A 6,009-nucleotide genomic window follows, 5' to 3' on the forward strand; every position below is an offset into this window, starting at 1 on the left:
TAAAGGGTGTGACACTGGTGGAAATTGATGACTTTGTGGTCACAAGGTGGCAACGATGTACACAGTTAATAGTGAGGGTGGAGGTTTTACTCTAAATGAAAGGGCAAGGATGCAAGTGAAATACAAGCTACTTCCCATAGATCACTCTGGGATGGTATGAAAGGAGGCATTCAAATTTTAATTTTTTATGCAACAGTGAATGGTGTAAGTGTGTCCCAAGTATTTCTACAAATTCGAAAGAGGTTTTGCATGAGAGTGAATATGGTCAGAGACCTGAGACTGAGAGAAACAAAAGACTGAGAACATTAGTTGGACATGAGGACGAGAGGTACTAAATATGTGAGTACACCATTTAATCATTTAAAAAATTGATCTTGGAGAAAATTGGGTAGCAAGAAAGATAAAAATACAAAATCAATTGAGTAATAAGTTGAAAAACTGCTGGACAAAAATGTAAAAAGTTTTTTATGGAAATTGGGCAGAACAATTGCAGTGAGTGTCCACAGCAAAATATTGAAAAAATTGATAACTTTATATACCTTGGGGTTTGGTAAATATGGTAGGATGGATAAATTAGGCTGGACTTGTTTGTATTAGGCTTAAGGAAGTTAAGAAGACACCATTAATTGAAAATCTTATTACTTCAGCTGCTCTTTCAGTCTGTCCACTCAGGAGGCTGACACAATATTTGTATCATCAGTCTACAATGATGAGTCAGTTCCCTCTATGGACTAAAGCTTGTCTGGTATATCATTAATATGCATAAAAAATAATTCAGAGTAAAGAACCCTGGGGAACACCCAGTGTTACTTCTCTGCCAAGAGAACCAAATATGGAACTATGTTTTTTTAGTTCCATCTACTGATGCCTTTCATTAAGTTAGATTTCAATTATTTTATAAGAAGTACCACTTATTCCATATCAGTTTATACAGTAGCTGATGGTTTGCATTGTCAAAATGTTTAGTGGAACCAAAAAATAATCCCAAGGTTTCAATTCTATTATTCAAACCTAATAGTATTTGATTCACCATGTGATATGTGGCCATTGTAGTCAACCTGGTTTTTCTAAATCCATGTGGAGAACAGGATATACATTTCTAGATATGATACCAGATGGTGATAGAAAGCTATTTTAAATTATGTCCTCACCTTATTCAACAGGGAATATTCAGCACCGTGTATATATATATATATATATGTATATATATATATATATATATGTGTATATATATATATATATGTGTATATATATATATATATACACATACACGGTTTGTCACCTTTGCATATTGGCACTATTTAAGAGGGCTTGGGAAAATGTTTAAGGATTCATTAATTACAAATAGTAATTGATCTTTAATTGCATCAAATGATCTTTTTATGTCTATCCCCAGGATGCCATATATTCTAAGAGTAGATTTGTAAGGGACTTAATGAATCATGTTGGTCATTTCCAGGTTTGAACAGGGGAACAAATGTGATGAATTACGTGTGTTAGGAATACAATAACAATTTACTGAATTTACAGGAATTTGATCGATTAGGTAAAAATGATTCAGTGGATGCCATATTTGAGTAAGTGGGTATAAAATTTCCAGTAGTCCTGCAGTTGGGGATCTTGTAGTATATTACGTATATCCCTGGATTCCTAAATAACTTTCCAGATAACTTAGATTTATTGTCTGCACTGTTAAGTTTATGATTATTATAGCATTTTTTTGGTAGCGTAGTTTGGTGATAACATTTCTTTCGTACTGAATATACTGTCAACTGGATATCATTTGTTTTTTGTAAAATACAGCTGCATTTTTCACTGTATTTGAAAGCCAACGAATCTCACCTGACCCACTGGCTTTTGCATTTAACAGATGAACTTGTATTTTTAGTATGCTTCAGGATAAGGGGAAAACAGATAACAAAATAGTGTACATAGAAGGAATAGAAATATTCAAAGCTTTTACTAAAGGACTCTACATGAAAAAAACAGGACCACTCATTACAATTAAGCAAGTCACAAAAGTTGATCGTGATTTGATGAGAAAATACCTTTGGCAGCATTTTTTACTCTAACTGGATTGAAGACAGCAATTGTATAAAGAAGTAGGTAGTGACCTTATAGGAGGGGAAATTTACATTAACTTGGACTAGATCGATATTTGTCAATATATTATCTAAAACAATTTGAGAATTAGCACTCACTCTAATCGGTTCACTGTTGGCAGCACAGATGTTAAAAGAAGTTGTTAAATCCAGAAAATCATCTTTTAGAATCTCCCACAAAATAACAATTGAAGTTACCAATAATCATTACTCATGAATAGAATTATGGATTATTTCCAAGAGTTTAATTAATTTGGTGAGGAAAACACGTCACTTTTAGGTGAACAACAAATAGACAACACATAAAAAATAATATGATCTATTTTTAACTGGCGATACAGGATTCAAATATTTGTTCCCAGTGGAGAAATTGGTATGAGAAACCTATGGGAATTTGGGGAAAGCATACAGAAAATAGGATCAAAACACCACCATTTTTGCACACCAGCAATAAGAAATGAAGGGTATAAAGTTCACTTGAATTTAACCAGTTTGCTGACACAGGAGACATTAGGTTTGTACTCATTTACGAGAACCTTGAGGCCCAGTAATTTATTATGTACACACTAAATGTCTAAGTGCAAGACCTTCATATGGCAGGTTATCCTTCTGGTGTTGGTAGTAGGCACAGCTTAAAAAAGAATAATTACCCACCTACAGAGTTTTTAGTAAAATGAGGGGCTCATGAAAATCTTGGCATATGGTTACCTGAAATGATGTATAATTTCCACACATTATCTTGAGTTGTTCAATATCATATAAAATAAAGCCAGGTAAATTCTATCAGGGTATACGGGTGAAAAATAAATATAATGTGAAAGAAAATTTGTGTTACACATAAAAAAATTATTTATGTAAAAAAACAATATAATTTCCAAGTTTCACCCTGTGTGAATAAGATTTTTCAAATGAAAACTTGCATTTTGTCACCGTTTATGTTCCCCTTTAAGATTATGGGTCAATTTTTGGGTGCTCGAAGTTGCATGATGTTTTCACAGTGATTCAAAACTTGCAAAAATGTTCTGAATATTTTAGACATTTTTAATGGATACTCATTGCACATTTCCTTCTAAAAGATATAGGCTGATAAAATGAATACTACCATTTTTGTTTAGGTATTTTATTATACAAAATTGACTCAATCTTAAAATTCTTCACCATCCCTTGGCATCCATCCATTTACATTCCATAAGACAGGTATCTAAGATATAAATGATTATATTTAAATTTTGCTTCTAGCCAAAGAATAATTCTTTTTATGGATACCTTGGTGGCCCAGTTCGATAATATTTGAGCAGTAAAAAAACCTTTTCAATGAACCTTCACATTTAGTTTTGCCATATCACAAATTTAAAGCTCATTGCATAGGATGACAAATCTATGATCACCTTCACTCTTTTATGATTTGTGAAGTCAACTGCAAATATTTTCAAACACTATAAAAATTTTTAACTCAACGATTGCTGAAATAGGCTCATTACATTTTTTGCTACAATTCAAAAGAACAAGCCATATATTCTGGGAATCCTCTTTGACTTCACCAAACCCCACAGTACTTGGGATATAACCTTATATCAGGTGGAGACTGTATTATGACTTTTTTCATCATGATCATGTGATGTGAACTTTGCTTTTCCCGTGTCCTGATGCACACAAAAAACAAAAGCTCGTCTATTCATCACAAAAGTCAGTGGGTCTCTGATAAAATTTGTTGGCTTTCAAAGAAAATGAAAGATGCCGCTGCATTACAAAAGCAAATCGAATCCAGCTGACCATCAGGAATATTTAGTACTCGAGAAAAGTTATCACCAAACCTTACGAAAAAAAATCTTTCATCAACCATAGACTTACCAATGCAGACAATAAATATAGAGAGAAGTGGAAAATTATTAATGAATCCGAGGATACACATAATTTACTACAAGCAGAATCCAGATAGGGCCCCTCCCTGAGCCAAAGCATCAAAAAGTCTGGGTTGGAGAAAGGGTAAAGGCATATTTCCTCAAATTGTAGAGGCAATTAAGAGAGTATAGGAAGGTAAATGAAGTGTAGGATAAAATTATTGAATGCATGAGCATTGGAATTACTATTACATTATTAAGTAATATAGCAAATATATAAGCTTACTGAAATTTGGAGCGAATAATTCCACAAACTCAATTAAACAATAATGGCCCATCAAATTATAAAGGTGATGTAGATGAATTCAATATTTGTAAGATTTTCAATCATCAAAACAAAAATAATCTTTTGTGCATTCATGTAAAAAACATATGCTCCAGTGACTCTCAGGAACAGCAGGCATTGTTGTGCACGAGTACTAATCAAGGTAGAGAATCTTATTCTCTGAATCCCGTAGTAGTTTTGAGGGGAGGCGACCGACAGCTAAGGTCATTTGGGCCATAGGGGATGGATAGGAAAGGATGAAGGGTGGAGAGAAACCCGGCGTCGGCATTAGCCTACTCTTTACGAAAGGCGCCAAGGGGTCCGCAGTTTAACGTCCCATCCGACGGACGGCGTACTCACTCAAAGTGCCCCCCACAAAGCACCTCAAGTAGGGATCGAGATACCTTTGAAAAATATTCAACACCGCCGGGATTTGAACCCGCGCCCTCATCTCTGAATCCCATAGGAATAGGGGATACCCTCTGAAGATACAACCTACTACACAAATATTGTTAAGGAAATGCTCGCCCACTTTGTAAAAAAGCCCTGCCCACTTCATCAGATTTCCTGTGATGGAATTAAGGTGTGTAAACTCCAATGGTCGTAAAAATTGTTTGCTACTACTCAAGAACCTAATTAACAACACAAACATTCACTTGTTACCAAGTTGTACAGGAAAATGATCCCATGCTATGGATCCAAACCTACTAATTAACCTCATGCAATGTGATTTTTCCCAATTACAGTCTATACAACTCATGGTATGTTTCTTCTATGTCGCATAACTGTAGTTGAAAATATAAAATTTTTAGAAAACAAAATTGGAACCATAGCTTTCATTAATGTAATTTTCCATCAAGCCAAGGTTAAACAACAGCCAGCATCATACATCAGCATTCAATTCCCATTATTGGCAATTATGTGGTGCTAACACGTTTTGCGAAATCAAATGAATACAAAATATGCTGGTATGCTATATTACAAAAAATACATTATTTTGCATTGAAGTGATTCACAACCCAAAACTTTCCAAGTTATTCATACACCAATGCAGCATAAGTATGTGTACACAGGATCCCTTCAACCAAAGGTAGCACGATGGCTTGAGAAAAATCAGTCTTTTGATGAGTGCCTCAAGTTATAGACTGCAGCTAAAAGGGATTTACCAATACATATTTTCAGTTCACTATTGATGCTGACAATTCTGGCTTGGTCTAGAAGGATCAGGATCACCATGTGGAAGGGTATCACACAGTAAATATATTAGCTTCATCGGCATCAAGCATAATTAGACTACAGTACAAAGCAACTGAAGTTGAGGCATATTTTCCTTCTCACATTTGATGCCCTCAAACATTCTGGGGTGAAATCATACAAATTATGAAAATTTGTATTCCCTGACAAGTGTGACTGAAATAATTCATTTGAAAACTAGATAATATCGCATCATTGAAAATTTAGGCAAGACTACAGTTTACCATTGTATGTTATTAGCCTTTGTTTGCATTTCTATCCCTTTATCAGTCTATTGTGAAACTATTCAGCCATGCAATATTTTGAGAAAATTAGCCTACTTAGAACAATGAGGCTTTAGTTCCCTGCGAGGTACTCCCCTTAGAACCTTGCACACCTATACCAGTATCTCCTTCACTTCTCAAAACCATCGGCTAAGTCCTTCATCATATATGTCATCAGCTGCCTCCTTGCACTCACTTTTATCTCGTTAACTGACTGTTGTGAA

The sequence above is a fragment of the Hetaerina americana genome, unplaced genomic scaffold (assembly GCF_022747635.1).
Source record: "Hetaerina americana unplaced genomic scaffold, ioHetAmer1.1.p SCAF_3, whole genome shotgun sequence".
NCBI classification, from domain to species: domain Eukaryota; kingdom Metazoa; phylum Arthropoda; class Insecta; order Odonata; family Calopterygidae; genus Hetaerina; species Hetaerina americana.